Source organism: Mustela erminea, chromosome 3 (assembly GCF_009829155.1).
Source record: "Mustela erminea isolate mMusErm1 chromosome 3, mMusErm1.Pri, whole genome shotgun sequence".
Taxonomy (NCBI): Eukaryota; Metazoa; Chordata; class Mammalia; order Carnivora; family Mustelidae; genus Mustela; species Mustela erminea.
In genome coordinates, this window is record NC_045616.1 from 120517175 (window position 1) to 120529574 (window position 12400).

Consider the following 12400-nt stretch of genomic DNA (forward strand, 5'->3'; position numbering starts at 1 on the left):
TGAGCCCTCTATTCTATTCCATTGATCTATGTGTCTGCTTTTGTCCCAGTACCATACTGTCTTGAAGATTACAGCTTTGTATAAGAGCTTAAAGTCTGGAATTGTGATGCTGCCAACTTTGGCTTTCTTTTCAAACATTCCTCTGGCTACTCAGGGTCTTTTCTGGTTCCATATAAATTTTAGGATTATTTGTTCCATTTCTTTGAAAAAAGTTGATGTTATTTTGATAGGTATTCCATTAAGTGTGTAGATTGCTCTAGGTAGCATAGACATTTTCACAATATTTGTTCTTCCAATCCATGAGCATGGAATGTTTTTCAGTTTCTTTGTGTCTTCCTCAAATTCTTTCCAGAGTACTTTATAGTGCTCTGAGTACAGATTCTTTGCCTCTTTGGTTAGGTTTATTCCCAGGTAACTTATGGTTTTGGGTACAATTATAAATGGGATCGACTCCTTAATATCTCTTTCTTCTGTCTTACTATTTGTATATAGAGATGCAACTGATTTATTCCTCTACAAGGATTTTATATCCTGACACTTTACTGAATTCCTATATGAGTTCTAGCAGTTTTAGAGGGGAGTCTTTTGGGTTTTCCACATAAATATCATATTATATGCAAAGAGTGAGAGTTTGACTTCTTCTTTGCTGATTCGGATGCCTTTTATTTCTTTTTGTTGTCTGATTGCCAAGGCTAGGACTTCTAGTACTATGTTGAAGAGCAGTGGTGAAATTGGACAGCGCTGCTGTGTTCCTGACCTTAGGGGAAAAGCTCTCAGTTTTTACTCTTGAGAATGATATTCGCTGTGGATTTTTCATCGATGGCCTTGATGATATTGGAGTATGTACCCTCTATCCCTACACTTTGAAGGGTTTTGATCAAGAAAGGATGCTGTACTTTGTCACACGCTTTTTCAGCATCTATTGAGAGTATCATATGGTTCTTGTTCTTTCTTTTATTAATGTATTGTATCACATACATTGATTTGGATGTTGACCCACCTTGTAGCCCAGGAATAAATCCCACTTCGTCATGATGAATAATCCTTTTAATGTACTGTGGGATCATATTGGCTAGTATTATGGTGAGAATTTTCACATCTGTGTTCATCAAGGATATTGGTCTGTAATTCTCTTTTTTGATGGGGTCTTTGGTTTGGGGATCAAGGTAATGCTGGCCTGATAAATGAGTTTGGAAGTTTTCCTTTCATTTCTATTTTTTGGAAGAGTTTCAAGAGAATAGGTATTAGTTCTACTTTAAATGTTTGGTAGAATTCCCCTGGGAAGGGAAGCTGTCTGGCCCTGGGCTCTTGTTTGTTGGGAGATGTTTGATGACTGCTTCAATCTCCTTACTGGTTATGGGTCTGTTCAGGTTTTCCATTTCTTCCTGGCTCGGTTGTGGTAGTTTATATGTCTCTAGAAATGCATCCATTTATTCCAGATTGTCAAATTTGCTGGCGTATAGTTGCTCACAATTTGTTCTCATAATTGTTTGTATTTCTTTGGTGTTGGTTGTGATCTCTCTTCTTTCATTCACGATTTTATTAATTTGGGTCCTTTCTCTTTTCTTTTTGATAAGTCTGGCCAAAGGTTATCAATCTTAATTTCTTTCAAAGAACTAGCTCCTAGTTTTATTGGTCTGTTTTACTGTTCTTTTGCTTTCTATTTCATTGATTTCTGCTCTAATCTTTATGATTTCTCTTTTCCTGCTGGGCTTAGGCTTATTTGCTGTTTTTTCTCCAGCTCCTTTAGGTGTAGGGTTAGGTTAAGTACTTGAGATCTTTCCTGTTTCTTGAGAAAGTCTTGTATAGCTGTATACTTTCCTCTCAGGACTGCCTTTGCTGTGTCTCAAAGATTTTGAAGAGTTGTGTTTTCATTTTCTTTTGTTTCCTTTGTTTTTTTTTTTTTTTCAATTCTTCTTTAATTTCCTGGTTGACCCATTCATTCTTTAATGGGATGCTCTTTAGCCTCCATGTATCTGAGTTCTTTCCAACTTTCCTCTTATGATTGAGTTCTAGTTTCAGAGCATTGTGGTCTGAATATATGCAGGGAATGATCCCAGTCTTTTGGTACCAGTTGAGACCTGATTTGTGACCCAGGATGTGATCTATTTGGGGGACTATTCCATGTGCATTAGAGAAGAATATATGTTCTGTTGTTTTGGGATGGAATGTTCTGAATATATCTGTGATGTCCATCTGGTCCAATATGTCCTTTAGAGCCTTTATTTTCTTAATGATCTTTTGCTCAGATGATCTGTCCATTTCAGTGAGAGAGGTGTTAAAGTCCCCTACTATTATTGTATTATTGTTGATGTGTTTCTTTGATTTTGTTATTAATTGGTTTATATAATTGGCTGTTCCCATGTTAGGTGCATAGATACTTAAAATTGTTAGATCTTGTTCTTGGACAGACCCTTTAAGTATGATCCAGTGTCCTTCCTCATCTCTTAATATAGTCTTTGGATTAATATCTAATTTATCTGATAAACAGATTGCCACCCTAGCTTTCTTTTAATGGTGAATTGTTGTCCATCCCCTCACTTTCTGGAGGTGTCTTTGGATCTAAAGTGAGTTTCTTGCAGACAACATATTGATGGGTCTTGTTTTTTTTATCCATTGTATACCTTTTGTCTTTTGATTGAGGCATTCAACCCATTCACTTTCAGGGTATCTACTGAAAGATATGAATTTAGTGCCATTGTATTGCCTGTAAGGTGACTGTTACTGTATATGATCTCTGTTCCTTTCTGGCCTGTTACTTTTAGGCTCTCTCTTTGCTTAGAGGACTCCTTTCAATATATCCTATAGGGTTGGTTTGATGTTTGCAAATTCTTTTAGTTTTTGTTTATCCTGGAAACTTTTTTTTATCTCGCCTTCTCTTTTCAATGACAGTCTAGCTGCATATAGTATTCTTGGCTGCATATTTTTCTCATTTAATGCTCTGAATATATCATGCTAGTCCTTTCTGGCATGCCAGGTCTTTGTGGATAGTTGTTCTGCCACTCTATATTTCTACTGTTGTAGGTTAAAGGCCTCTTGTCCCAAGCTTCTTTCAGGATTTTCTCTTTGTCACTGAGACTTGTAAGTTTTACTATTAGATGATGGGTGTTGACCTATTTTTATTGATTAGAGGCATTTTTCTGTGCCTCCTGGATTTTGATACTTGTTCTCTTTGACAAATTAGGGAAATTCTCTGGTACAATTTGCCCCAATATGCCTTCTGCCACTTTCTCTCCTTCTTCTTCTTTCAGGATCCCAATTATTCTCATATTGTTTCATCTTTTGTATCACTTATCTCTTGAATTCTCCCCTCGTCGTCCAGTAGTTGTCTGTCTCTCTTTTTCTCAGCTTCTTTATTCTACACTGTTTGTTCTTCTATATCACTAATTCTCTGTTCTGCCTCATTTATCCTAGCAGTAAGAGCCTCCATTTTTTGATTGCACCGCATTAATAACTTTTATTATTTCAACTTGATTAGTTTTTAGTTCTTTTATTACCCCAGAAAGTGATTTTATTTCTCCAGAAAGGGAATATATTTTATATATATTTATTTATATATTTTATATATAAATGTTTTTATTTATATATTATATATATGTGTTTTTATTTCTTTAAAGAAATAAAAGTATCCATATATATGTATATGGGTACTTTTCTTTCTGCATGGAGTTCACTTCTGTGTGTGTGTATATATATATATATAAATATGGGTATACATGATGAAGGGATGGAATATGACTGTAAAGATGAATATTTAAAAAGATTCTAAAAAAGGAATTGATAAGTTGGTTGGAAAAAAAAAGAAAGAATTTGATCAGTCTGGAGTCTAGAAAAAAGCCATGCACTAAAGAATTATGGGGGAATAGCCATGAATTCTATGTGCTGCATCCCCCTAGCTCTGGAGTTCCACAGCTCTCATTGACTGGTGAGCTTGTTCTTGGCTGGTTGTTCTTATGGGTCTTCTTGCCATGATTCTCAAATGTCTTTTCCCAAAGTGGACTGCACTGCCCTTGTCCAGGGCCAGGCAAAGTAATCTGCTCAGTTTTGCTCTTGGTGTCTTTTGTTCCCTGTACACTTTCCGTATAGCTTTGGAGGATGAGAATGAAAATGGTGGCTTCCCAATCTCCAGCCCAGAGGAGCCGAGAGCTCAGGGCCCCACTTCTCAGTATGCCCTCAGAGAAAAGCAGTCAGTCACTCCCATCTCCCTGGTCTCTGACCTCACTCTGTACTTACCTAGCCTGTGACCAAGCATTTCTATCTCTGGAACACAGCCCCTCTTGGAGTCTCCAAGCCCTGCAGATTCCTGCAGCGTGCTCTGTGCCACTCCTCCTGAAGGAGGAAGGAGGGGGTCTTCCCGGATCTGTCACTTGTGAGGTCCCTGCTCAAAAAGCAGTGGCCTAACTTTGCCTTGGATCACAGTTTAATGTAACCCTGAGCTGAGAGCCCACTCCTCTGCTCCATCTCTATAGCCATATTTCCTGCTCCAATACCTGCGAGCTCTGCTACACTCAGGCACTCCCATTCTTTCCATGACACTGAGGGTCCTGAGACCACACTGTCTCCACATGAGGTCCACCCCCTGCTTAGCCTCTGGAGCTGCATCCCTCAGTGGAACAGACTTCTGAAAGTTCTGATTTTGTGCTCTGCTGCTCTACTGCTTGCTGGGATCCAGGCCCTCCCCCTGCAGTCTCTCTTCCTATATATCACTTCTGATTCACTTCTCCGAATGTCCTACCTTCCAGAAAGTGGTCAATTTTCTGTTCCTAGAATTGCTGCTCTCCTTCTCTTTCATCTCCTGTTGAGTTTGTAGGTGTTCAGAATGGTTTGATAACTATCTAGCTGAACTCTTGGGACCCAGTGATATTTAAGTCTCCTACTCCTCTGCCATCTTGCTCCTATAAACATTTCTTACACATGTATATTTTTCACCCACCAATTCAATCTCTAGGAATCTGTCCTAGGGTTTTAAACCACTTCTAGCCATTTATTCTAGACAAAATATGGCTAGAATAAATTATTCTAGCCAAAAATATGAAAAAAGTAGATATGCCAGGCTTTGATTTACTTCAAAATAAGCCAGGTAGTGAGGAGGTATAGGTAATGACTAGATAACACAAGATAGGACTTACGTTGATCATTGTTGAAGTTCATTATACTATTTCTCTATTTTTTTATGATTGTAATTTTTCATAATAGTATAAAAAGAAAAGCAAGCCTGTGTGGATTGGCCCTACTGTCATGCACCCCACTCTTCCCTGGTTTTCTGTGCCTGTGCTTGAACCACCTAGCTACCTTTATTGAGCACCTTTCCTGCCCAAGGTTTTTCTGTACTTTTCTTTCTGCTTGGAGTTCATTTCTGTACCCTGTGTGCCTTCCTAACTTCCATTCCAGCCTTAAGATTTTGGTTCAGTTTTTACTTCCTAAAGGAATTCCTCTGACTTTTCCTGCTCTAGCCTCTTGTAGTTCCAGCTGCCTCTCTTTTCTAATAATTATCACACTTTTACATAAATTTACCTGATGATTTGTTTTTAACCCTCAGACCCAGCAAGCCCTTAAGTCCCTAAGAATAGAAGCCACAGCCATTTCACTGAACATAGTATCCCACTACCTACCTCAGTACACAGTACTCTTGTTAAAGGAAAAAAATTGCACCACATACTGGTTAAAAATGACAAAACAGATTTTCTTCAGTACTAGTGCAGTAGCATAGAGAGAGTTCAGGTAAACTGAGCTCAATTCCAGTCTTGACAGAGATGACAAGGAACTTGAAAGAGAAAAAAGAAAGTAGTATAGAGGAGAATGAACAAGGCTCATGCAGAGTAAGGCAAATAGAAAATTATAAAAAGCAGGTATGGATTAGCCAGTATGATTAGGCCATCTGTGTCTGCTAACTGCTTGTCAAAGTCAGGCTCCTACCTTCCTAAAGAGCCTGGGAGACAGAGGTCCTATCTTTCCACATGATTACATTTCAAGGGAATGGCTCTCAGGTCCTTGAGAAAGACATTCCTTGTTGTGAAAGTTACAATACATCTCAGAGACAGAGAAAGGATTTATAATGGTAAGTTTTCTGACGTAAATGCTTTAAGCAAAAGGGTCTATAGGCAGGGTTTGACTGGAAAACACAATAAATTCTTTGGCACCATTGAGCTTTCTCAGGCAGGTATTTAAGGGGGCTGGAGCAGTCATTCTATGGACATGCCTTGAGCTAATTAGAAACTAAGTTAGTGTTTGTTCAGGTCACATAGTGGGGTGGAGGGGTGGGGAGTATGGGATCATTCTTGCTTAGAGTCACAAGTCCTATAGACACAAATTGAGGCTTAGTTGAGAAGAGGGCTCGGAGGAGCCTGTCTAGACTTTGGTCTTTGTTACTCTATAAATACTTGCTGAATGTCACACCCTATCTGTGGGGGAGAAAGTGTATTCAGGAAATAAGAAGCAAGAGGTATTCACATTAGAGTTAAAAAGAGCTCAAGTTTCAATAAGAATGGAGGAGAAAAAGTGCTTATTCTGGGTAGAAAAAGCTGGAGCAAGATTCTCTGATGTTATCCTTTATGATATAATAATGAAAAATAATTAATAAAAAGCTTCCTAATATTATTAGATGTAAGTCTCTTTCCAGTCCTAAGAATAGCTAGGATTCTGAGTGGTGAAGAGAAAGAGAGAAGTAATTCTCTGTGTCAGTTTCTGCTTTGGAGTTTAAAATAGAGCAGGGGTGCCTGGCTGGCTTAGTCAGTAGAGCACGTGACTCTTGATTCAGGGTTGTGAGTTCAAGCCCTATATTGGACATGGAGCCTACTTTAAATAAAGAAAGAAATAAACCAGTAAAAATAAATAGATCCTTAGAATGTATTCAATAAATTAATAAGTGAAAGAGAGCAGTTGTATGGCACTACGAGTATGAATGTCTACATATGATGTTACCAAACCAATGGACAGATGACTATAATTTGTGGCAGGGTTAAGTGACCTCTAAACAGGAACTGGAGGTGGTTTCTGAAGTACTTTATGAATATGACAGGTAAGGAAACCAGATCAGCAAGCTCTGAATTGTAGACCCCAGTGGCTATTTTTGCCTTTTTTTTTTTTTTTGAAAACTCTAAAATATCTCTTTATTAACTGGAGTTTAAGGAATGTACCTTCTCAAGAATTTAGAATTCAGAGCACAAAGCATTGCTAATTACAGAAATAAGGAATACATGCAGCTTCCTATCTTCTTAATTATTTTGTGTTTTCTTCTTCTGCAAAACACAAGCCAGTTGCCTACTGAGATGTAATTCCTCATTCACAGAAGAAACAGAACTGTCAGCTACAGCTATTTGGGATCAGTTAGTCCTCCCAGGTTAATACTGAGAAAGGCAGCTTGCCATAAAAATTAAGGCAGATGTGTTCAAATTGGGGGAAGGTGATATTTTTATTCTTTTGCTTTAAGTGGAGCACTCTAGACCCCAAAGCTGAACTCTGCTGTGGGATGGAACAAGCAACTTGGAATTCCTAAAGAAAAACATGAACATTTCTAATTTCTTTCCTAATAAGGTCACTCACAGAGTAGTACTATCAGGAGGAAGATGTGAAATTTATAGCATTCCTGAATAGTTAAGAAGTAAGATGTCCTTGAGAAGCGTTTGGTGGATGTAAACACTATTAACATTTATGCCAGTCTTCCAGACCATTTCTTTCCCCACCTTTTTTTTTTTTTAATTTCTCCAGATGGTATTTCATTTTATAAGTGTAGTTTATTATGGTGGTTCTCAAATTTTTAGCAAAGGTTACCCATAAAAACTTCTTTAAAATGTAGATTTCTAGACCTCTTTGCTAACAAATCCATTTTAGGTAAGCCAGATTGGGTCCCAGAGTCCATATTTTTAACAAAGCATGCAGGTAGTTCTGACACACATGCTCTATAAGCCACAATTTGAAAAATACTGTTGAAATAAAATCTGTTATGGTAATTGGCTAGAAACTCTTGAGCCACATTTATAATATAATTACTGTGACAACAAAACTAAATGTCAGACATAAAGTTAATAATCAATATCTACTTGTTGATGATTAATAGCTCTCAAAGTGAATTTTAAAAAAATATATAAAGTGGTGTTATTTCAACTATATCACAGTCCTATGACAATGATCAGATTCTGATTATCACCCCCTGTTGCAAGAAAACAGACTTTGTACTGGTGTCCCACACTACTATAGGGTTCACTGTTGGGCAGCTTGGCATGGGCTCAGATGATAATGTTCTTACACGTAAGAGCATGGGCTTCAGATAGGTTTTCACAATCCCTATAAATCGACTCTCTTTGCATCTTTGAGACTTACTCCTCCTCTAAGTAGGGATGATAATGTCAATGCCTACTTTCTAGGATTATGTGATGTTTAGATTTTTTTTTAAGTTTCAGTAAGTGTAGAAGAGAAATACATAGTGGATTTCCTGTAATACTGTAGGCATTGAATGAAGAGGGGAAAAATAACTTCACTCTTTGGTCCTCATAATGTTGTTTTATTGTCAAGAGAAAAAGCAATGACATTTTTCAGTATCTCATTCTTTTGTAAATCCAGTAAAGCTGAGTTGAAGATTTCAAGTTTGGGTCTTGGAATTTATCTATATTTCCTTGAAAATCTTGAGAAACAGTGATTATCTTACCTAGAGGCTGAGGCTACATACCCTTTGTCGTTCTTATTTCATTTAGTATAATGTCATTGTGGTCCATCTATATTGTTGCAAATGGCAAGATTTTTCTTCTCTTTAGTAGCTGAGTAATATTCCATTGTGTGTATGGATGTGTGTACATATATCACATTTTCTTAATCTGCTTAATCAATCTGCTTAATCATCCATTGATGGACTCTTCAGTTCTGTGTCTTGGCTTTTATTAAAAAAACACTATAATGATCATGGGGATACATGGATCTTTTCAACTTAGTGTTTTTGTTTTCTTCAGATGAGTACCCAGAAGTGGAATTGCTAGCTGATATGGTATTTCTACTTCTAAATCTTTGAGACATCTCCATACTGTGTTCTATCATGGAAGCATGAATTACCATCTCCACCAAGAGTGCACAGTCCTTCACATCCTTGCCAGCACTATTTTTTTCCCTTTTATAAGGTAATATCTTGTGGTTTTGATTTTTATTTCCTTTTCTTTAGTATTATTTCATAGATTTTATTTTTTTCTTTCTTTTTTCACTTCCTTGATGATTACTGATGTTGAACACCTTTTTATGTAGCTGTTGACAATCTGTATCTCTTCTTTGAAAAAATATCTGATCAGTTACTCTGCCCATTTTTAAATGTTTGTTTTTTTGGTTGGTTGGTTGGGTTGTTTTTTTTTTTTTTTCTATTGAGTTATATGAATTCTTTATATATTTTGGATCCTAATCCCTTTTCAGATTTATCATTTGTAATATTTTCTCCCATTCAGTTTATATTTCATTCTGCCTACAGTATTTCTTCCATTCAGTAAATATTTTCTCCCATTCAGATAACTGTTTTCATGATGTTAATGGATTTTTGTGCTCTAAAGTAGCTTTTATTTTGATGTAGTCCATTTGCTTATTTTTTTTTTTTTTAGATTTTATTTATTTGACATAGATCACAAGAAGGCAGAGAGGCAGGCAGAGGGAGAGAGGAAGGGAAGCAGGCTCCCCACTGAGCAGAGAGCCCTATGTGGGGCTCGATCCCAGGACCCTGAGATCATGACCTGAGCCGAAGGCAGAGCCTTTAACCCATTGAGCCACCCAGGCGCCCCCCATTTGCTTATTTTTGCTTTTGTTACTTTTCTTCTGATGTCAAATCTCCCCAAAACTTATCATCAAGACCAATGTCAATGAGCTTACTGCCTGTTTTCTTCTAGGAGTTTTATGGTTTCAAATACTACTTTCAAGTCTTTAATCCATTTTGAGCTAATTTTTGAATACACTGTAAGAGAGCACTCCAGTTTTCTTGGTACCATTTATTAAAGAGATTTTTCTTTCCCCACTGATATTCTTGGATTTTTTGTTATAAATTAAGTGAACATATATGTGTGGTTTTATTTCTGGAATTTTTATTCTAAGTTCCATGTTTTTATAACAATATCATACTGTTTTTATTGCTGTAGCTTTGTAATATAGTTTGAAATCAGGGAGTGTGATGGCCCTAACTTTGTTTTTCTTTCTAAAGATTCTTTTTGAATAGTCAGAGTCTTTTGAGATTCCATATAAATTTTAGGATTGTTTGTTCTATATCTGTGAAAAATTCCATTGGAATTTTGATAGGAATTGCATGGAATCTGTAAGTTACCTTGGGTAGTATGGACATTTATTAGTATTCCTCAAATCCATCATAGAATATCTTTCCCTTATTTGTGTCTTCTTCAGTGTTTTTAGATATATATATTTTTTAATTTGGTAGACAGAGAGATCACAAGTAGGCAGCGAGGCAGGCAGAGAGAGAGGGGGAAGCAGGCTCCTTGCTGAGCAGAGAGCCTGATGCGGGGCTCGATCCCAGGACCCTGAGATCATGACCTGAGCCGAAGGCAGAGGCTTAACGGCTTAACCCACTGAGCCACCCAGGTGTCCCTTCTTCAGTGTTTTTAATTAATACCTTATAGTTTTAGACGTATAGGTGTTTTACCTCCTTGGTTAAATTTATTCCCAGATATGTTATTTTTTCTGATGCAATTGTGATATTGTTCTCTGAATTTCTCTGTTAGATTATTACTGGTGTACAGAAATACAACAGATATGTTTATATTTATATCCTGTAACTTTACTGAATTTACTGATTAGTTACATTTTGGGGGAGCAGTGGAGTCTTTAGGGTTTTCTTCCTATAATATGTCATCTGCAAATAATGACTGTTTTACTTCTTCCTTTTCAATTTGGATGCCTCTTTGTACCTAATTGTTCTGGTTAGAACTGCCAGTATTATACTGAGTCAAAGTGAGGAGAGTGGAATTCTTGCTTTGTTCTTGATCTTATAGGACAAGCTTCCAGATTTTCATAAATGAATGATGTTAGCTATGGGCTTGTCATGTATGACTTCTATTATGTTAAGGTACATTCCCTTTCTACTCATTTTGTAGAGAGTTTTTATCATAAATAATGTTGAATTCTGTCAAACTCTTCTTCTCTATTGATTGAGATCATTTTATCCTTGATTTTGTTAATGTGATATATCATGTTGATTGATTTGCAGATGCTGAACCATCTTTGCTTCCCTGGAATTAATCTTGCTTGATCAGTGTGTGGTACTTGTAATGTACAGTTGAATTTGGTTTGCTAATATTTTGGTAAACATTTTGTTTCTAAGTTTATCAGGAATATTGACTTATAATTCTCTAATGGCATCCTTGTCCATTTTTGTTAGCATGGTAATGCTGGCCTCAGAGATTAGTTTGGAAGTATTTACTCCTTTTCTATTTTTTTGTAGAGTTTGAGAGAATTGGTAATATTTCTTCTTTGAATGTTTGCTAGAATTTACCAGTGAAGCAGTCTGGTCATGGGATTTGTTTGCTAGGAGGTTTTCAATTACTGATTTAATCTCCTTACCAGTTATCAGTTTGTTCTGATTTCCATTGTATGTTTCTAGAGACTTACCCATTTCTTCTAGATTGTGAATTTTATTCATTCATTTATTTTTAAAGACTTTATTTATTTATTTGACAGAGATCACAATTAGGCAGAGAGGCAGGCAGAGAGAGAGAGAGAGAGAGGGAAGCAGGCTCCCTGCTGAGCAGAGAGCCCGATGCGGGGCTCGATCCCAGGACCCTGAGACCATGACCCGAGCCAAAGGCAGCAGTTTAACCCTCTGAGCCACTCAGGTGCCCCTAGATTGTGAAATTTATTGGCATGCAATTATTCATTGAAGTCTTTTTGATCCTTTGCATTTCTGCAATATCAATTGTAATCTACTCTTTCATTTCCGGTGTTGAGTCCTATCTCTTTTACCCTTGGTGAGTTTCACTAAAGATGTATCAATTTTGTTTAAGACCTGTCTCTTTAAAAAGATAGTTTCATTGCTCTTTTCTATTGTCTTTTTAGTCTCTGTTTCATTTATTTCCCCTCTGATCTTTGCTATTTCCTTCCTTCTACTAATGATGTTAGTAAGGTTTCATTTGTTCTACTAATGATGTTAGTAAGATTTCATTTGTTCTTCTCCTTTTAGTTCCTTTAGGTATAAAGTTAGGTTGTTTGAAATTGTTCTTGTTTGGAAAGTTACACAGTAGTGATAAATATTCTAATACATATAGTCCTGTGTGACCACTACCGTAAATACTGCTGGCCACAAGGGCCTGACACTCTAGAATCATTAGCCAAAAACTCTGGTGCCAGGCTTATGTACAATCCCCTTTCCAGGAGAATAGAATCAATCAGCCTCCAGCTCAGAAGCCTCCCCCTCAGGCCTAAGCTCCAGGAC